Source organism: Schistocerca cancellata, chromosome 11 (genome assembly GCF_023864275.1).
Source record: "Schistocerca cancellata isolate TAMUIC-IGC-003103 chromosome 11, iqSchCanc2.1, whole genome shotgun sequence".
In the NCBI taxonomy this organism is placed as follows: Eukaryota; Metazoa; Arthropoda; class Insecta; order Orthoptera; family Acrididae; genus Schistocerca; species Schistocerca cancellata.
In genome coordinates this window covers 145180-168525 of record NC_064636.1, presented here as the reverse complement: position 1 = coordinate 168525, position 23346 = coordinate 145180, and positions in this window count along the sequence as shown.

Genomic DNA, 23346 nt, shown 5'->3' with positions numbered 1-23346 from the left:
TCCGGAGGTGGGAAACCAGGAGATTGGATAGTTTTTTAAGGTGGAGGGTGGCATGCTTTTCTAATTTGCGGTTGGCCTGTAGGAGGATGCTCTGAACAACCGGTGTGGATGTGGGAGAGGAAAGATTGAGGACTTTTATTAGGGACAGGAGTTGATGCGTGTGTTGATTGGCTGAGTGGATGTGTAGGTGAAGGATTAGGTGGGTGAGGGCAATGGATTGTTCAGTTTGGAACCCATTACATGCAGTCTCCCATCCTTCATCAAAGACACCAACCACTTTCTCGAACGCCTGGAATCCCTACCCAGTCTGTTACCCCCGGAAACCATCCTTGTAACCATTGATGCCACTTCCTTATACACAAATATTCCGCATGTCCAGGGCCTCGCTGCGATGGAGCACTTCCTTTCACGCCGATCACCTGCCGCCCTACCTAAAACCTCTTTCCTCATTACCTTAGCCAGCTTCATCCTGACCCACAACTTCTTCACTTTTGAAGGCCAGACATACCAACAATTAAAGGGAACAGCCATGGGTACCAGGATGGCCCCCTCGTATGCCAACCTATTCATGGGTCGCTTAGAGGAAGCCTTCTTGGTTACCCAGGCCTGCCAACCCGAAGTTTGGTACAGATTTATTGATGACATTTTCATGATCTGGACTCACAGTGAAGAAGAACTCCAGAATTTCCTCTCCAACCTCAACTCCTTTGGTTCCATCAGATTCACCTGGTCCCACTCCAAATCCCATGCCACTTTCCTTGACGTTGACCTCCACCTGTCCAATGGCCAGCTTCACACGTCCGTCCACATCAAACCCACCAACAAGCAACAGTACCTCCATTATGACAGCTGCCACCCGTTCCACATCAAACGGTCTCTTCCCTACAGCCTAGGTCTTCGTGGCAAACGAATCTGCTCCAGTCCGGAATCCTTGAACCACTACACCAACAACCTGAAAACAGCTTTTGCATCCCGTAACTACCCTCCCGACCTGGTACACAAGCAAATAACCAGAGCCACTTCCTCATCTCCTCAAACCCGGAACCTTCCACAGAAGAACCCCAAAAGTGCCCCACTTGTGACAGGATACTTTCCGGGACTGGATCAGATTCTGAATGTGGCTCTCCAGCAGGGATACGACTTCCTCAAATCCTGCCCTGAAATGAGATCCATCCTTCATGAAATCCTCCCCACTCCACCAAGAGTGTCTTTCCGCCGTCCACCTAACCTTCGCAACCTTTTAGTTCATCCCTATGAAATCCCCAGACCATCTTCCCTACCCTCTGGCTCCTACCCCTGTAACCGCCCCCGGTGTAAAACCTGTCCCATGCACCCTCCCACCACCACCTACTCCAGTCCTGTAACCCGGAAGGTGTACACGATCAAAGGCAGAGCCACGTGTGAAAGCACCCACGTGATTTACCAACTGACCTGCCTACACTGTGAAGCGTTCTATGTGGGAATGACCAGCAACAAACTGTCCATTCGCATGAATGGACACAGGCAGACAGTGTTTGTTGGTAATGAGGATCACCCTGTGGCTAAACATGCCTTGGTGCACGGCCAGCACATCTTGGCACAGTGTTACACCGTCCGGGTTATCTGGATACTTCCCACTAACACCAACCTGTCAGAACTCCGGAGATGGGAACTTGCCCTTCAGCATATCCTCTCTTCTCGCTATCCGCCAGGCCTCAATCTCCGCTAATTTCTAATTTCAATTTGCCGCCGCTCGTACCTCACCTGTCTTTCAACATCATCTTTGCCTTTGTACATCCGCCCCGACTGACATCTCTGCCCAAACTCTTTGCCTTTACAAATGTCTGCTTGTGTCTGTGTATATGAGGATGGATATGTGTGTGTGTGCGAGTGTATACCTGTCCTTTTTTCCCTCCTTTTTTCCCCCTAAGGTAAGTCTTTCCGCTCCCGGGATTGGAATGACTCCTTACCCTCTCCCTTAAAACCCAAATCCTTTTGTCTTTCCCTCTCCTTCCCTCTTTCCTGACGAGGCAACCATTGGTTGCGAAAGCTAGATTTTGTGTGTATGTTTGTGTTTGTCTGTGTGTCTATCGACCTGCCAGCGCTTTTGTTTGGTAAGTCTCATCATCTTTCTTTTTAAATATATTTTTCCCACGTGGAACGTTTCCCTCTATTATATTCACAGTGTAGTAATGTATTTGAATCGTGAAATGTGGTTAAATGTTTGTTCCTTACAGCAGGGACATCTGTTTGTATGGCCAAAAAGCAGATTCTCCATTCAATGGTTTTTTTGTGCATATGGGACACCACATCCACCTTACTGAATAACGGATGTTCAGAATGTGATAAATCTTCTTGTTTAGGTATCTCCTTCATTTGCTTTATATTTTTAAAAATCTTATTCCAATGGTCACTAAAAATAATCAAAGTGATGCAGAAATTGTGGTATCTGTTTGTTCTACCATTGAGTGTGATTTTGTTTAATGGGAACCACCACTCCCAGCATTCTGACTTATATTCATCAATTTCACAGTGGAGTAATGTATTTGAATCGTGAAATGTGGCTAAGTGTTTGTTCTTTATAGCAGGGTCATCTGGTTGAATGGCCATAAAGCAGATTCTCCATTCAATGGGTTTTTGTGCATATGGGACTTCACATGCATCTTACTGCATAACGGATTGTCGGAATGTGATAAATCTTCTTCTTTAGGTATCTCCTTCATTTGTTTTATATTATGCAAATTCTTATTCCAATGGTCACTAAAAATAATCAATGTGCTGCAGAAATTGTGGTACATGTTTCATCCCTCTCGGCAGGGAGATTCTCCTTTCATGACTGGTATCGTTGTTCTACCATTGAGTGTGATTTTGTTGGATGGGCACCACCACTGCCAGCATTCTGACTATTGGAGTTCTTAGGAAAGACTTCTTTCTTTTGCTAGGTGCTTCTTTTGATTGATACCATTATCACTTATATTCATCAATTTCACAGTGGAGTAATGTATTTGAATCATGAAATGTAGTTAAATGTTTGTTCCTTACAGCAGGGACATCAGTTTGTATGGCCAAAAAGCAGATTTTCCATTCAATGGTATTTTTGTGCATATGGGACACCACATTCTCCTTACTGAATAATGGATGTTCAGAATGTGATAAATCTTCTTGTTTAGGTATCTCATTCATTTGCTTTGTATTTTTAAAAATCTTATTCCAATGATCACAAAAAATAATCAATGTGCTGCACAAATTGTGGTACATGTTTGTTCCCTCTCTGCAGGGAGATTCGGTTTTATGACTGCTATGATTGTTCTACCATGTAGTGTGATTTTTTTGGATGGTAACCAACACTCCCAGCATTCTGCCTATTGGAGTTATTAGGAAAGCGTTCTTTCTTTTGTTATTGTGCATCCTTTGATTGATAACGTTATCACTTATATTCATCAATTTCACAGTGTGGTAATGTATTTGAATCGTGAAATGTGGATAAGTGTTTGTTCTTTACAGCAGGGTCATCTGGTTGTATGGCCACAAAGCAGATTCTCCATTCAATGGGTTTTTTGTGCATATGGGACACCACATTCTCCTTACTGAATAATGGATGTTCGGAATGTAATATATCTTCTTGTTTAGGTATCTCCTTCATTCGCTTTGTATGTTTAAAAATCTTATTCCAATGGTCACCAAAAATAATCAATGTGCTGCACAAATTGTGGTACATGTTTCATCCCTCTCGGCAGGGAGATTCTCCTTTCATGACTGGTATCATTATTCTACCATTGAGTGTGATTTTGTTGGATGGGCACCACCGTTTCCAGCATTTTGACTATTGGAGAAATTAGGAAAGCCTTTTTTCTTTTGCTAGGTGCTTCTTTTGATTTATACTGTTATCACTTATATTCATCAATTTCACAGTGGAGTAATGTATTTGAATCGTGAAATGTGGTTAAAAGTTTGTTCTTTACAGCAGGGTCATCTAGTTGTCTGGCCACAAAGCAGATTCTCCATTCAATGGTTTTTTTGTGCATATGGGACACCACATACACCTTAGTGAATAACGTATGTTCAGAATGTGATAAATCTTCTTGTTTAGGTATCTCCTTCATTTGCTTTATACATTTAAATATCTTATTCCAATGGTCACTAAAAATAATCAATGTGCTGCACAAATTGTGGTACATGTTTCTTCCCTCTCAGCAGGGAGATTCCGTTTGATGACTGCTATGTTTGTTCTACCATTGAGTGTGATTTTGTTGGATGGGAACCAACACTCCCAGTATTCTGACTATTGGAGTTATTAGGAAAGACTTCTTTCTTTTGCTAGGTGCCTCTTTTGATTGATACCGTTATCACTTATATTCATCAATTTCACAGTGGAGTCATGTATTTGAATCGTGAAATGTGGGTAAATGATTGTTCCTTACAGCAGGGTCATCTGTTTGTATGGCCAAGAAGCAGTTTCTCCATTGAATGGGTGTTTGAGCATATGGGACACCACATACACCTTACTGAACAACGGATGTCCGGAATGTAATATATATTCATGTTTAGGTATCTCCTTCGTTTGCTTTAAATGTTTAAAAACCTTGTTCCAATGGTCACTAAAAATAATCAATGTGCTGCACAAATTGTGGTACATGTTTCTTCCGTCTCAGCAGTGAGATTCTCCATTCATGACTGGTATCGTTGTTCTACCATCGAGTGTGATTTTGTTGGATGGGAACCACCACTCCCAGCATTCTGACTATTGGAGTTATTAGGAAGGACTTCTTTCTTTTGCTAGGTGCTTCCTTTGAGTGATGCTGTTATCGCTATTATTCATCAATTTCATAGTTGAGTAATGTATTTGAATCGTTAATTGTTGTTAAGTGTTTGTTCTTTACAGCAGGGTCATCTGGTTGTATGGGCACAAAGCAGATTCTCCATTCAATGGGTTTTTGGTGCCGTTGGGACACCACATTCACCTTACTGAATAACTGATGTTCAGAATGTGATAAAACTTCTTTTTTAGGTATCTCCTTCATTTGCTTTATACTTTTAAAAATCTTATTCCGATGGTCACTAAAAATAATCAATGTGCTGCACAAACTGTGGTACATGTTTGATCCCTCTCAGCAGGGAGATTCCGTTTGATGACTGCTATGTTTGTTCTACCATCGAGTGTTATTTTGTTGGATGGGAACCACCACTCCCAGCATTCTGACTATTAGAGTTATTAGGAAAGACTTCTTTCTTTTTCTAGGTGCTTCTTTTGATTGATACTGTTATCACTTATATTCATCAATTTCACAGTGTAGTAATGTATTTGAATCATCAAATTTGGTTAAGTTTTGTTCATTACAGCAGAGTCATCTGGTTGTATGGCCACAAAGCAGTTTCTCCATTGAATGGGTTTTTGAGCATATGGGACACCACATCCACCTTACTGAATAACGGATGTTCGGAATGTAATATATCTTCATGTTTAGGTATCTCCTTCGTTTGCTTTATATGTTTAAAAATCTTGTTCCAATGGTCACTAAAAATAATCAATGTGCTGCACAAATTGTGGTACATGTTTCTTCGCTCTCAGCAGTGAGATTCTCCATTCATGACTGGTATCGTTGTTCTACCATTGAGTGTGATTTTGTTGGATGGGAACCACCACTCGCAGCATTCTGACTTTTGGAGTTATTAGGAAAGACTTCTTTCTTTTGCTAGGTGCTTCCTTTGAGTGATGCTGTTATTGCTTATATTCATTAATTTCACAGTTGAGTAATGTATTTGAATCGTGAATTGTTGTTGAGTGTTTGTTCTTTACAGCAGGGTCATCTGGTTGTATGGGCACAAAGCAGATTCTCCGTTCAATGGCTTTTTGGCGCTGTTGGACACCACATACACCTTACTGAATAACGGATGTTCGGAATGCGATAAATCTTGTTTAGGTATCTCCTTCAGTAGCTTTATATTGTACAAAATCTTATTCCGATGGTCACTAAAAATAATCAAAGTGCTGCACAAATTGTGGTACATGTTTGTTTCCACTCAGCAAGGAGATTCCGTTTGATGACTGTGTCACAAACCCGCTGTACTGTGCAGGAAAAGTTATCTCCATAAGTACACCATTATGGTGTGGCTAATGACTGTATAGTACTTTAGTAGAGCTGGCCATGATGTTACCTTTTTTGATGCTGCTTAGTCTGCGTTGTCCATGTGGCTTCTTGTTTTCTAGGCGATGATTCCTTTGCTGCTTTGGGTCCAAGAAAAGGTACGGTTTTTTTTTTCATTACTGGACTATCAAAAAATGACGCAGTATTCCACGGTTTCTTTGTATCAAAACACATTTATTGCCAAAACTATATACACAACTACACTCAACCGCGGCCAACACTCTAGTGTCGGAAACCCGTTGTAGACCAAAGATCACGGTCATAAGCTACAAAGAACATACAATTCCAAAATCGATTATTGATCGCAACACCCAACTTAGTATTATCTTAAGCAAATGCTTTTTTTAACACGACTTTAGTGTATAATAAAATAAAAATGACGTCTATTTGTCAGTTCCATTACAGTAGCCCCCCAAGAATTTTGTAAGTATGGAAATGCGAACAAAATTCTGACACCAGAATAATGGAACTGCCAAGAATATGTTTTTAAATAAATTAAAATTTTTAATAGGACTGTTTCCTTTGAATTTTGCTAACACTGAAATTGTTATACTCAGTAAAGGAAAGCATACAATTTTTTAACCTTAGAGTAAATGAAATACAAAAGAAGATTCACAATTTTCACTTAGAAGGGTCCATAATGTTGTAGCACTTCACATGAAACCATTGAAAGACTGTAACCAACTTTTAACTGCAGGCTTGTTTTATTTTCTTTTGTTGCCCACTTTTCACACTACTCACAGTCCGTCCCACATTGTCCATCTGCACATAGGTGACGTCCGTTAAAAGGTCTGATTCCTGCTTGTCCTGCAGTGCGTCTGTTTTCAAAGCTTAGCTGTTTGTATTGCTTTGTTGACTATAATGCCATGTTATCTAAAAATCACATACAGAGATCACCTTTTGGTTACATAATGTTTATATGTAAGTACATGGTTAGGATACATAGTTAACCTTCTGGTAATGTTTATCTAGTTGGAGAAGATTACAGTATCTGTCTGAGTAATACTACACAGATATGAACTGGTCAAAAAAAAAAAAAAAAAGATTCTTTAAATACTAATAAATTCTATAAACATGTAATACAAATGCATTAACATATTGGATGTAAAATATCTTATCACAGAGACATTACTCCAAGGATAAAAAAAATTCAATTGTTTTCAAAAGTAAAGTTACAGGCAGTTTGTTACGAGGGTTCATATTCACGGTAAAAGTGCAAAGGTAGAATCATGGATGAAAGTTTTGGAATGGTATGTATTTATCAAAATTAAAAAATATTACTGCCTTTGCATTTGCAGTGGTTGAGAGAGAAATATACAGTAATTCATGTGGTTTACTGAAAATGATTGTCTCCTTGTAGAGTTGGCCATTTCAAGCACTTAAGCGTGTAGTAATTAGGACTCTGCCTTTAAGAGTAAAAAATTTTAAGAAACTTAATTGTTGCAAGACAGATTTAGTGCTGATTAGTGGCTTGCATTTTAAATGACGTCTCAACAAGTGTGGTGTGAGAGTTACACAAACTAAAATTACACAAATTATTAAACATCAATCAAATTGCATAAACATACAGAAATATCAAAAACTAACATGGCTAGCATATTACACAGAAAATTCATTGCAAACACTTCATACAGTGAATACATATTAAAAAAATAATAAACATTTTCAAGGGCACAAAACTGTATCAAAATCAGACAATTTTTTACATACAAAATTCCTAGTGAAAACTTTTGTTTGAGTCACCTTTTAACTTTCTCAGACTAGTCTTATCCCTTTTGTTTATACAATTTCAACCAAACAATATTCCTCAGCCCGAGAACTTTCCTGGATTTAGGATACACCAACCGGTATGCATTTGGGTGTGGATGCTCTACAATCTCGAATGGACCCATGTATATATCAAAGAATTTCTTTATTTCAGAAGTTAGAATTTTTGATTTCTCATGTGATTTTACTAAAACATAATCTCCTACTTTAAACTTGGATGCTTTGATCTTACCATCATGTCGTCTTTTTCTAATTTCCCCCTGTTTTATCATTGTTTCTTTGACTATGGCTTCACGTTCATGCATAGTCATCATTGTGCATGGTGGAAATTCTACGAGTTCAGTGATAATGTTGTCTGGTTTTAGATGAAACATAATTTCATAAGGTGAAAATCCTGTGGAAGTGTGCTGCAAGCTGTTCATAACATCTTCAAAGTCTCGTACATGGTCGTAGCATGTAGGATGTTTATGACTGCAATATGTACGACATAAACGACCAATCTCGCGCATATACCTCTCAGCTGGGTTTGACGATGGATTATATACAGATGTTTGAACATGTTTGATTCCCGATTTATCAACAAAGGCTTTCCAAATGTTTGACAAAAACTGAGAACCGTTATCTGACAAGATTGCTTTTGGTTTCCCAACATTTAAGAAATAGTGTTTTTCAACCTTTGTAACTATCTCTTTACCTGTGGCTTTTCTGACAGGATACAACTTGATTAGTTTAGAAAATACATCCACCATGACAAAAATGTAGCAGTGGCCACTCCTACTCCTTGGAAGTGGCCCATAGAAATCAACAGCGACTAAGTCTAGAGGTTGTGCAGGAATAATGTTATGCATTTCACCTTGACATTTTCTGTTACTTACTTTGACTCGTTGGCACTTATCACAAGTTGACAATTCTTTTCTTACTTTCTTGGCCATATTGTAGAAGTATATGTTTTCTTGTAATTTCTGCATACACTTCTGTATGCCACAATGACCATAGCTCTCATGAGTATATCTAATTAACCTCTCAGCTTCCTCGTCAGGCCAGCATAGTTTCCAATTGTCCAAGTCTTCGTCAGTTCTCCTAAACAGAGTACCTTTAAACACCTTATAGTACTTATCTAATTTTTCATAGTTCTTTTTCCCTAAACAGCTCTTTACTAATTTCCAATTTGCATCACGGTTCTGGTTCCTCCTGTTTTTATCACACAATGATCCAACAACTTTTTCATCTGTGACCCCTTTAATATACCTCATTTTAAACTGTTTTTCTTCATTCTGATCAAAAATTTCTGTTTCCCCTCCTACTGGTAGCCTTGATAGAGCATCCACAACTATGTTGTCAGTGCCTTTAATATACTTAATTTCAAAGCTGAATTGTTGTAAATACAATGCCCATCTTGTAAGCCTATCATGATAGAGCTTGCATTCCTGTATATAGCTTAAGGCTTTATGATCAGAGTACACTATTACCTTATGTCCAAGTAAATAGGTCCTGAATTTTGAAAATGACCACTGTATGGCTAATAGCTCTTTTTCTGTTACTGTATAGTTCTTTTCATGCTTCATTAACATTCTGCTTGCAAATGCAATTGTAGCATGAACTGTCTCCCCATTGACTTCTTTTACTTGAAATAATTCAGCACCTAGCCCATAGTCACTGCTGTCAGTATGTAAACAGAAAGGTAAATTGAAATCTGGTCTATGTAACAGGTTCTGGTTATTCAGTTCCTTTTTTACTATGTCGAAAGCCTCTTGACAATCTTTACTCCATATCCAAACAGTGTCCTTCTTTAACAAGTTACTGAGACAGGGTGTGTTTAAGCTTTGTTTACTTACAAATTTTCTGTAGAAGCCACATAGCCCATAAAATGATTTCAGTTGTTTTCTGTTACGGGGTATAGGAAACTCTGCAATAGCTTTAATTTTGTCTGGATCATCCAAAATTCCTTTTTCTGTTATGACATGTCCCAAAAATTTTAACTCATGTACTGCAAATTTGCACTTTTCTAGTCTTAGTGTCATTCCCACTCTTCTAAGTTTCTCACATGCCTGTCTTAAAAGCCCAAAATGCTCATTCCAATCTTGTCCTGTTACTAAAATGTCATCTACATAAATCACTAATTTGGATACAAGTTCCTGCCCAAGAACATGGTCTAAAGCTCTAATGAATTCTGCTACCGATGAGTTCAAGCCAAACGGGAATACACAATACTGATAGCAACGGCCATTGTAAAGAAAAGCAGTGTATTTCCTAGATTTGGGTGCCAGGGGTACTTGGTGAAAGCCTGAGGTTAAGTCTAGACTTGACATTAATTTTATGTCCTTGAACTTGTGCAACAACTCATCAATGTTTTCAGGGTGGTCTGTTTCCCTGTATAAGATCTTGTTTAAAGGCCTGGAGTCAAGAACTATTCTCACTCCCCCATCCCTCTTTGACACAACTACCAGTGGGTTATTATAAGCACTGATACTCCTTTCAATAATGCCACACACTTCCATCTTATGTAATTCTTTCTCAACTGCTGTACGTTTTGCTACGGGCACACCATATGGTTTTATGAAAAATGGGTCATGTGGTCTTACTAGCAAAGTACATTCGTAACCCCTAACTTTCCCTGGAATATTGCTAAAGACATCACTGTATTCCCATAACAAAGACTCTAGTTCCTGTTTTTGCTCATCATTTAGACTGCTAGCTTCTGAAATCTTAGTGTTTACCAGAGTGTTGAAATCTACTTCACTTAAATCTAGCTCCGTTATGTGTTTGTCAACATATCTTTTCTCCTTTACAAGATTTATAGTGTTAAATTTATCATTACACAAAACTGTATTTGATCTGACAAACTTGGTGGAGATACACCCCCCATTTGGTGTTGTTATGATAAGTTTTTGTCCTCCCCAGTCAAATCTTGCATCTACACTCCGAATCCATGACATCCCGAGAATACAGTCCTCACTGAGGCCTGGTATAATTAGGCATCCATGTGTAAATGTGACTCCCTCAATTGTAAAAGATAACAAAGTTTGTCTTTTCACAGTTTTACTGTTTTCCTGTAGCCCCTCTTATTTTCACCCCAATGACTGGCATTTCAGTGTAATCTTTCTCGCACTTCAGCTTTTTGCTTAGAATTTCAGATATTCCTGACACCTGACTCCCTGTGTCTATAAGGCACTTGCCTTCCCAGGTACCAACTTTTGCTCTAATGAATGGACTACCTATGTCACCACCTTTTTCAGGCTGAACATATTCATACAATAAATCATTTTGAATTTTACTGAAACAATGACGTTCTGACTTACAAGTACCTATATTTCTGTCACCTTTATTGTCTATGGTCATTACATTAACACACACATCATTAGCACTGTCACTTGCATTGATAATTTCCTTAATTCAAGTATTTTCACCCATATAACATTGTTCACCACTAAGGTATTTATCCTTCAGTTGTTCAACAATAATATGTTTAGTGTTTTGCCACCAATCAGGATATAAAATTTGATACATATTAAGAATCACTTTTCTAAAATTGCTATCATTTTTAATTGCATCACTATTTAGCCACATATTATAAAGAAATAATTCACCTTTGTTCATTGCAAATGGTAGCCTACTTGCACAGTCAGTTTTACTGTTCAGGGAATCTTTATCAACTGCCCAGGTTCCTTCATAAGATGTTGGATTACAGAGCCTCTTGGTTGTGACACTGGCATTAACACCACTTAAACTGTTAATAACATCCTTGGGTACATCTACAACATGCTTATCAGTATCTCCCACAACACCTAATGCCTCCATTTCCTCTTTCAAGCAAACAAAATATTTTTCACCATCATCATGTATCATTAAATCTTCATTTTCCCAAATACTACAATCATCAACCTCTCTCTCCCGAAAACTTAAAACGTTGCTTTCACACCCAAGTGTTTTTAATTCTTTGCTCATTAAATCAGTGTCAACAATTTGCTCACTTGGTTCCCTCATCAGTGCATCAATTCCTAAATCATTTAAATCATTAATCTGCAGGTCCTCTGACAAACTACAAGCTTCTGCCCATTCATAAAATTCAACTAAGTCAATTATTTTCTCTGGCTCTTTATTACAACCAATGTGTTCATTCTTGACAGGTACTGTGTTTAGAGGGTAGTACACATTCAAAAGATAACTACTCATTACTTGAGACGTATCTCTTGGTGCAACGTAGTCACTGTTATTGGTCCATCTATTATCTATGCTTTTCGCCCCTACCTTGTGGACTGACAATGGAGCTAGTTTTTTACTTCAGGACTTCCCATAGCATTTTGACCCCTGGTGTCACTATGTTCACGCCACTTCCTGTTTTCGGAATCCCTGTAATTACTTCTGTTCCAATTGTTCCCAGATTGTCCTCTTGAATGGAAATTATAGTTTTCCCTTGAATGGAAATTATTATTAATATTGTGACTATTTTGTTCCCTATGATGAAAACTATGGTTGTTGGGCCTACTGTTTTCCCTCCTGTTAAAATTAGTGTTTCCCCAACTATGATCCCCACCTCTTTGTGCGTGATTGAAATAGTGTTTTGGTTTCCCCACTTTGTCTATAATCCTGTCAAGCTTGTCCACATAGTTTAGAAATTGTTCAATGCTGTCATCTGGTCCATACACTAGGTCCCATTGCACATCTGTTGGCAACCTTCTCTTTAAAGCATCTATCTGTGTGAGCTCATTGAAGGGTTTACTCAAATGTACAAGTTTCTTCAATTGATTCTTACAAAACTGCTTCATAGTCCCCTGTGTTTCTCTATAATTTGGCCCATTCAGAAACTCGCTCTTTATCCTGGCTTGTTCAGTTTCAGACCAGAACCGTTTTAAGAACTCAATTTCAAATTCTGCATAAGACATGTCCATAGAAAAATTTTGATTGGCCCATGAAAAAGATTCCCACTCCAAAAATTTTTAACAAACTTAATTTTGAAACTTTCACTCATATTGGGCAAAAAATTGTCTCTACAACTCTGCAGAAAGTCAACAGGATGCAAACTACACTCATTAGAAAAGTTTTTAACTGGAATATTGGATAATAAGGTACATGTCTTCAAAGAAAAATTTTTGTTAGCTACATCATTGCTAAATATTTCAAACTTTTGGTTTAACTCTGATACTGCACTTTTTAATTCTCTAACATCTGTCTTAGTTTCAATCTCGTGGAGTTTTACTGTGTTACTGACTGTTTCCACTTTATCATTCACAACATTTAGTTTCGAGTCTACTCTCCTTTCAAGATCTACTGCCATAGCTTTTACATTTACACAAACTGTATCTATTTGGCTATTAACATTAACAAAACACTTTGCATTTTTCTCTTTGTCTGTGACCAGTTCATTTTTTACAGACTGAATTTTGTTACTCAGACTAGATTTTACTTCTCCCACTTTAGATTCTACTGCCAAAATCTTTGTTTCTGCCTGGCTAAGTTTCTTGTCTATCTTTGATATATCGTTGCGAAGTTTATTACCCCAAAGTAAGACATTATCAAATTTTTTGTTCATAGCTCCCTCTAGACGCGACACTTTCTGGTTTACAACCAGAAAACACTCCGCGACCGTCTGATTCATGCTTTGCAATTGTTCTTCATTAGCTTGTAAGCGGGCTGCAACAGTCTGATTTAAAGCTAACGATTGTTCCATCATTTGTAACAGTGATTTAATGTCCGACGTCTCACGTTCTGATGAATGAAGACTCTGATCCGCTTCTTTGACTGACTCATCTTCCGTTTTTATCGGCATGTCTCCGCCCCAAAGACTAACTAATTTTCACAATCCTGTTCAGATTCAGCACCACTTTCCTCTTTCACAATGGTCATTTTCGTGAAATTTCACACACAAAACAATAAAAGGAATAAACAGCACTAAACAAATGTACTTATCTTTTCAGTCTTGGTCCTCACTCATGTGGTTAGTCCACTTTACTGTTTCGTTTCGTCTCCCTTTACTTCCATGTATACCACTTCTTCGTACCACGTGGTCATTAGATTTCTGCAAAACAGATTTCGTCAATCCAGTACATATAAATGTCTTGATCCTCGACGAGCCCCCAGTTGTCACGAACCCGCTCTACCGTGAGAGAAAAGTTGTCTCCATAAGGACACTGTTACGGTGTGGATAATGGCTGTATAGTACTTTAGTAGAGCTGGCCATGATCTCTCCTTTGTTGATGCTGCTGAGTCTGCATTGTCCATGTGGCTTCTCGTTGTCTAGGCGATGATTCCTTTGCTGCTTTGGGTCCAAGTAAAGGTGAGGGTTTTTAAATTATTACTGGACTATCGAAAAATGACGCAGTATTCCACGCTTTCTTTGTATCAAAACACATTTATTGCCAAAACTATATACACAACTACACTCAACCGCGGCCCACACTCTACTGCCGAAAACCCTTTGTAGACCAAACATCACGGTCATAAGCTACAAAGAACATACAATTCCAATATCAATTATTGATCGCAACACCTAACTTAGTATTATCTTATGCAAAAGCTTTTTTTAACATGATTTTAGTGTATAATAAAATAAAAATGACGTCTATTTGTCAGTTTCATTACAACTGCTATGTTTCTTCTACCATCGAGTGTGATTTTGTTGGATGGGAACCACCACTCCCAGCATTCTGACTATTGGAGTTATTAGGAAAGACTTCTTTCTTTTGCCAGGTGCTTCTTTTGATTGATACCGTTATCACTTATATTCATCAATTTCACAGTGGAGTAATGTATTTGAATCGTGAAATGTGGTTAAATGTTTGTTCCTTACAGCAGGGTCATCTGTTTGTATGGCCAAAAAGCAGATTCTCCATTCAATGGTTTTTTTGTGCGTATGGGACACCACATACACCTTACTGAATAACATATGTTCAGAATGTGATAAATCTTCTTGTTTAGGTATCTCCTTCATTTGATTTATATTTTTAAAAATCTTATTCCAATGGTCACTAAAAATAATCAATGTGCTGCACAAATGCTGTTTGTTCCCTCTGAGCAGGGAGATTCCGTTTGATGACTGCTATGTTTGTTCTACCATCGAGTGTGATTTTGTTGGATGGGAACCACCACTCCCAGAATTCTGACTATTGGAGTTATTAGGAAAGACTTCTTTCTTTTGCTAGGTGCTTCTTTTGATTGATACCGTTATCACTAATATTCATCAATTTCTCAGTGGAGTAATGTATTTGAATCGTAAAATGTGGTTAAATGTTTGTTCCTTACAGCAGGGTCATCTGTTTGCATGGAAAAAAAGCATATTCTCCATTCAAAGGTTTTTTTGTGCATATGGGACACCACATACACCTTACTGAATAACGTATGTTCAGAATGTGATAAATCTTCTTGTTTAGGTATCTCCTTCATTTGATTTATATTTTTAAAAATCTTATTCCAATGGTCACCAAAAATAATCAATGTGCTGCACAAATGCTGTTTGTTCCCTCTCAGCAGGGAGATTCCGTTTGATGACTGCTATGTTTGTTCTACCATCGAGTGTGATTTTGTTGGATGGGAACCACCACTCCCAGAATTCTGACTATTGGAGTTATTAGGAAAGACTTCTTTCTTTTGCTAGGTGCTTCTTTTGATTGATACCGTTATCACTAATATTCATCAATTTCTCAGTGGAGTAATGTATTTGAATCGTAAAATGTGGTTAAATGTTTGTTCCTTACAGCAGGGTCATCTGTTTGCATGGAAAAAAAGCATATTCTCCATTCAAAGGTTTTTTTGTGCATATGGGACACCACATACACCTTACTGAATAACGTATGTTCAGAATGTGATAAATCTTCTTGTTTAGGTATCTCCTTCATTTGCTTTATGTTTTTAAAAATCTTATTCCAATGGTCACTAAAAATAATCAATGTGCTGCACAAATGCTGTTTGTTCCCTCTCAGCAAGGAGATTCCGTTAGATGACTGCTATGTTTGTTCTACCATCGAGTGTGATTTTGTTGGATGGGAACCACCACTCCCAGAATTCTGACTATTGGAGTTATTAGGAAAGACTTCTTTCATTTGCTAGGTGCTTCTTTTGATTGATACCATTATCACTAATATTCATCAATTTCTCAGTGGAGTAATGTATTTGAATCGTGAAATGTGGTTAAATGTTTATTCCTTACAGCAGGGTCATCTGTTTGTATGGCAAAAAAGCTTATTCTCCATTCAATGGTTTTTTTTGTGCATATGGGACACCACATACACCTTACTGAATAACGTATGTTCAGAATGTGATAAATCTTCTTGTTTAGGTATCTCCTTCATTTGATTTATATTTTTAAAAATCTAATTCCAATGGTCACTAAAAATAATCAATGTGCTGCACAAATGCTGTTTGTTCCCTCTCAGCAGGGAGATTCCGTTTGATGACTGCTATGTTTGTTCTACCATCGAGTGTGATTTTGTTGGATGGGAACCACCACTCCCAGAATTCTGACTATTGGAGTTATTAGGAAAGACTTCTTTCTTTTGCTAGGTGCTTCTTTTGATTGATACCGTTATCACTAATATTTATCAATTTCTCAGTGGAGTAATGTATTTGAATCGTGAAATGTGGTTAAATGTTTGTTCCTTACAGCAGGGTCATCTGTTTGTATGGCAAAAAAGCAGATTTTCCATTCAATGGTTTTTTTGTGCATATGGGGCACCACATACACCTTACTGAATAATGTATGTTCAGAATGTGATAAATCTTCTTGTTTAGGTATCTCCTTCATTTGATTTATATTTTTAAAAATCTTATTCCAATGGTCACTAAAAATAATCAATGTGCTGCACAAATGCTGTTTGCTCCCTCTCAGCAGGGAGATTCCGTTTGATGACTGCTATGTTTGTTCTACCATCGAGTGTGATTTTGTTGGATGGGAACCACCACTCCCAGAATTCTGACTATTGGAGTTACACCCCTGGAAATTGAAATAAGAACACCGTGAATTCATTGTCCCAGGAAGGGGAAACTTTATTGACACATTCCTGGGGTCAGATACATCACATGATCGCACTGACAGAACCACAGGCACATAGACACAGGCAACAGAGCATGCACAATGTCGGCACTAGTACAGTGTATATCCACCTTTTGCAGCAATGCACGCTGCTATTCTCCCATGGAGACGATCGTAGAGATGCTGGATGTAGTCCTGTGGAACGGCTTGCCATGCCATTTCCACCTGGCGCCTCAGTTGGACCAGCGTTCGTGCTGGACATGCAGACCACGTGAGACGACGCTTCATCCAGTCCCAAACATGCTCAATGGGGGACAGATCCGGAGATCTTGCTGGCCAGGGTAGTTGACTTACACCTTCTAGAGCACGTTGGGTGGCACGGGATACATGCGGACGTGCGTTGTCCTGTTGGAACAGCAAGTTCCCTTTCCGGTCTAGGAATGGTAGAACGATGGGTTCGATGACAGTTTGGATGTACCGTGCACTATTCAGTGTCCCCTCGACGATCACCAGTGGTGTACGGCCAGTGTAGGAGATCGCTCCCCACACCATGATGCCGGGTGTTGGCCCTGTGTGCCTCGGTCGTATGCAGTCCTGACTGTGGCGCTCACCTGCACGGCGCCAAACACGCATACGACCATCATTGGCACCAAGGCAGAAGCGACTCTCATCGCTGAAGACGACACGTCTCCATTCGTCCCTCCATTCACACCTGTCGCGACACCACTGGAGGCGGGCTGCACGATGTTGGGGTGTGAGCGGAAGACGGCCTAACGGTGTGCGGGACCGTAGCCCAGCTTCATGGAGACGGTTGCGAATGGTCCTCGCCGATACCCCAGGAGCAACAGTGTCCATAATTTGCTGGGAAGTGGCGGTGCGGTCCCCTACGGCACTGCGTAGGATCCTACGGTCTTGGCGTGCATCCGTGCGTCGCTGCGGTCCGGTCCCAGGTCGATGGGCACGTGCACCTTCCGCCGACCACTGGCGACAACATCGATGTACTGTGGAGACCTCACGCCCCACGTGTTGAGCAATTCGGCGCTACGTCCACCCGGCCTCCCGCATGCCCACTATACACCCTCGCTCAAAGTCCATCAACTGCACATAAGGTTCACGTCCACGCTGTCGCGGCATGCTACCAGTGTTAAAGACTGCGATGGAGCTCCGTATGCCACGGCAAACTGCCTGACACTGACGGCGGCGGTGCACAAATGCTGCGCAGCTAGCGCCATTCGACGGCCAACACCGCAGTTCCTGGTGTGTCCGCTGTACCGTGCGTGTGATCATTGCTTGTACAGCCCTCTCGCAATGTCCGGAGCAAGTATGGTGGCTCTGACACACCGGTGTCAATGTGTTCTTTTTTCCATTTCCAGGAGTGTATTAGGAAAGACTTCTCGCTTTTGCTAGGTGCTTCTTTTGATTGATACCGTTATCACTAATATTCATCAATTTCTCAGTGGAGTAATGTATTTGAATCGTGAAATGTGGTTAAATGTTTGTTCCTTACAGCAGGGTCATCTGTTTGTATGGCAAAAAAGCAGATTCTCCATTCAATGGTTTTTTTGTGCACATGGCACACCACATACACCTTACTGAATAACGTATGTTCAGAATGTGATAAATCTTCTTGTTTAGGTATCTCCTTCATTTGATTTATATTTTTAAAAATCTTATTCCAATGGTCACTAAAAATAATCAATGTGCTGCACAAATGCTGTTTGTTCCCTCTCAGCAGGGAGATTCCGTTTGATGACTGCTATGTTTGTTCTACCATCGAGTGTGATTTTGTTGCATGGGAACCACCACTCCCAGAATTCTGACTATTGGAGTTATTAGGAAAGACTTCTTTCTTTTGCTAGGTGCATCTTTTGATAGATACCGTTATCACTAATATTCATCAATATCTCAGTGGAGTAATGTATTTGATTCGTGAAATGTGGTTAAATGTTTGTTCCTTACAGCAGGGTCATCTGTTTGTATGGCAAAAAAGCAGATTCTCCATTCAATGGTTTTTTTGTGCATATGGGACACCACATACACCTTACTGAATAATGTATGTTCAGAATGTGATAAATCTTCTTTTTTAGGTATCTCCTTCATTTGATTTATATTTTTAAAAATCTTATTCCAATGGTCACTAAAAATAATCAATGTGCTGCACAAATGCTGTTTGTTCCCTCTCAGCAGGCACATTCCATTTGATGACTGCTATGTTTGTTCTACCATCGAGTGTGATTTTGTTGGATGGGAACCACCACTCCCAGCATTCTGACTATTGGAGTTATTAGGAAAGGCTTCTTTCTTTTGCTAGGTGCTTCTTTTGATTGATACCCTTATAACTTATATTCATCAATTTCACATTGGAGTAATGTATTTGAATCGTGAAATGTGGTTAAGTGTTTGTTCTTTACAGCAGGGTCATCTGGTTGTATGGCCACAAAGCAAATTCTCCATTCAAAGGGTTTTTTGTGCATATGGGACACCACATCCTCCTTACTGAATCATGGATGTTCGGAATGTAATGCATCTCCTTGTTTAGGTATTTCCTACATTCGCTTTGTATTTTTAAAAATCTTATTCCAACAGTCAGTAAAAATAATCAATGTGTTGTACAAATTGTGGTACATGTATCTTCCCTCTCGGCAGGGAGATTCTCCTTTCATGACTGGTATCGTTGTTCTACCATTGAGTGTGATTTTGTTGGATGGGAACCACCACTCCCAGCATTCAGACTATAGGAGTTATAAGGAAAGCCTTCATTCTTTTGCTAGGTGCATCTTTTGATTGATACCGTTATCACTTCTTTTCATCAATTTCTCATGGGAGTAATGTATATGAATTGTGAAATGTGGTTGAGTGTTTGTTCTTAACAGGAGGGTCATCTGGTTGTATGGCCACAGAGCAGATTTTCCATTGAATGGGTTTTTATGCATATGGGACACCACATCCACCTTACTGAATAACGGATGTTCGGAATGTAATATATCTTCTTGTTTAGGTATCTCCTTCATTTGCTTTATATTTTTAAAAATCTTATTCCAATGGTCATTAAAAATAGTCAATGTGTTGTACAAATTGTGGTACATGTTTGATCCCTCTCAGCAGGAAGATTCCGTTTGATGACTGCTATGTTTCTTCTACCATCGAGTGTGATTTTGTTGGATGGGATCCACCACACCCAGCATTCTGACTATTGGAGTTATTAGATAAGACTTCTTTCTTTTGCTAGGTGCTTCTTTTGAATGATACCGTTATCACTTATATTCATCAATTTCACAGTGGAGTAATGTATTTGAATTGTGAAATGTGGTTAAGTGTTTGTTCTTTACAGCAGGATCATCTTGTTGTATGGCCACAAAGCAGTTTCTGCATTGAATGGGTTTTTGTGCATATGGGACACCACATCCACCTTACTGAATAATGGATGTTAGGAATGTAATATATCTTCTTGTTTAGGTATCTCCTTCATTTGCTTTATATTTTTAAAAATCTTATTCCAATGGTCACTAAAAATAATCAATGTGCTGTACAAATTGTGGTACATGTTTGATCCCTCTCAGCAGGGAGATTCCGTTTGATGACTGCTATGTTTGTTTTACCATCGAGTGTGATTTTGTTGCATGGGAACCACCACTCCCAGCATTCTGACTATTGGAGTTATTAGGAAAGACTTCTTTCTTTTGCTAGGTGCTTCTTTTGATTGGTACCGTAATCACATATATTCATCAATTTAACAGAGGTGTAATGTATTTGAATCGTGAAATGTGGTTAAATGTTTGTTCCTTACAGCAGGGTCATCTGTTTGTATGGCCATAAAGCAGATTCTAAATTCAATGGTTTTTTTGTGCATATGGGATACCACATACACCATACTGAATAACGGATGTTCAGAATGTGATATATCTACTTGTTTAGGTATCTCCTTCATTTGGTTTATATTTTTAAAAATCTTATACTAATGGTCCCCCCCCCCCCCATGAACCATGGACCTTGCCGTTGGTGGGGAGGCTTGCGTGCCTCAGTGATACAGATAGCCGTACCGTAGGTACAACCACAACGGAGGGGTATCTGTTGAGAGGCCAGACAAACGTGTGGTTCCTGAACAGGGGCAGCAGCCTTTTCAGTAGTTGCAGGGGCAACAGTCTGGATGATTGACTGATCTGGCCTTGTAACATTAACCAAAACGGCCTTGCTGTGCTGGTACTGCGAACGGCTGAAAGCAAGGGGAAACTACGGCCGTAATTTTTCCCGAGGGCATGCAGCTTTACTGTATGATTAAATGATGATGGCGTCTTCTTGGGTAAAATATTCCAGAGGTAAAATAGTCCCCCATTCGGATCTCCGGGCGGGGACTACTCAAGAGGATGTCGTTATCAGGAGAAAGAAAACTGGCATTCTACGGATCGGAGCGTGGAATGTCAGATCCCTTAATCGGGCAGGTAGGTTAGAAAATTTAAAAAGGGAAATGGATAGGTTAAAGTTAGATATAGTGGGAATTAGTGAAGTTCGGTGGCAGGAGGAACAAGACTTCTGGTCAGGTGACTACAGGGTTATAAACACAAAGTCAAATAGGGGTAATGCAGGAGTAGGTTTAATAATGAATAGGAAAATAGGAATGCGGGTAAGCTACTACAAACAGCATAGTGAACGCATTATTGTGGCCAAGATAGATACGAAGCCCACACCTACTACAGTAGTACAAGTTTATATGCCAACTAGCTCTGCAGATGACGAAGAAATTGAAGAAATGTATGATGAAATAAAAGAAATTATTCAGATAGTGAAGGGAGATGAAAATTTAATAGTCATGGGTGACTGGAATTCGAGTGTAGGAAAAGGGAGAGAAGGAAACGTAGTAGGTGAATATGTATTGGGGCTAAGAAATGAAAGAGGAAGCCGCCTGGTAGAATTTTGCACAGAGCACAACTTAATCATACCTAACACTTGGTTTAAGAATCATGATAGAAGGTTGTATACATGGAAGAACCCTGGAGATACTAAAAGGTATCAGATAGATTATATAATGGTAAGACAGAGATTTAGGAACCAGGTTTTAAATTGTAAGACATTTCCAGGGGCAGATGTGGACTCTGACCACAATCTATTGGTTATGACCTGTAGATTAAAACTGAAGAAACTGCAAAAAGGTGGGAATTTAAGGAGATGGGACCTGGATAAACTGAAAGAACCAGAGGTTGTACAGAGTTTCAGGGAGAGCATAAGGGAACAATTGACAGGACTGGGGGAAAGAAATACAGTAGAAGAAGAATGGGTAGCTTTGCGGGATGAAGTAGTGAAGGCAGCAGAAGATCAAGTAGGTAAAAAGACGAGGGCTAGTAGAAATCCTTGGGTAACAGAAGAAATATTGAATTTAATTGATGAAAGGAGAAAATATAAAAATGCAGTAAATGAAGCAGGCAAAAAGGAATACAAACGTCTCAAAATTGAGATCGACAGGAAGTGCAGAATGGCTAAGCAGGGATGGCTAGAGGACAAATGTAAGGATGTAGAGGCTTATCTCACTAGGGGTAAGATAGATACTGCCTACAGGAAAATTAGAGAGACCTTTGGAGATAAGACAACCACTTGTATGAACATCAAGAGCTCAGATGGAAACCCAGTCCTAAGCAAAGAAGGGAAAGCAGAAAGGTGGAAGGAGTATATAGAGGGTCTATACAAGGGCGATGTACTTGAGGACAATATTATGGAAATGGAAGAGAATTTAGATGAAGATGAAATGGGAGATACGATACTGCGTGAAGAGTTTGACAGAGCACTGAAAGACCTGAGTCGAAACAAGGCCCCCGGAGTAGACAACATTCCAGTAGAACTACTGACGGCCTTGGGAGAGCCAGTCCTGACAAAACTCTACCATCTGGTGAGCAAGATGTATCAAACAGGCGAAATACCCTCAGACTTCAAGAAGAATATAATAATTCCAATCCCAAAGAAAGCAGGTGTTGACAGATGTGAAAATTACCGAACAATCAGTTTAATAAGCCACAGCTGCAAAATACTAACACGAATTCTTTACAGACGAATGGAAAAACTAGTAGAAGCCGACCTCGGGGAAGATCAGTTTGGATTCCGTAGAAATACTGGAACACGTGAGGCAATACTGACCTTACGACTTATCTTAGAAGAAAGATTAAGAAAAGGCAAACCTACGTTTCTAGCATTTGTAGACTTAGAGAAAGCTTTCGACAATGTTAACTGGAATACTCTCTTTCAAATTCTGAAGGTGGCAGGGGTAAAATACAGGGAGCGAAAGGCTATTTACAATTTGTACAGAAACCAGATGGCAGTTATAAGAGTCGAGGGGCATGAAAGGGAAGCAGTGGTTGGGAAAGGAGTGAGACAGGGTTGTAGCCTCTCCCCGACATAATTCAACCTGTATATACAGCAAGCAGTAAAGGAAACAAAAGAAAAATTCGGAGTAGGTATTAAAATCCATGGAGAAGAAATAAAAACTTTGAGATTCGCCGATGA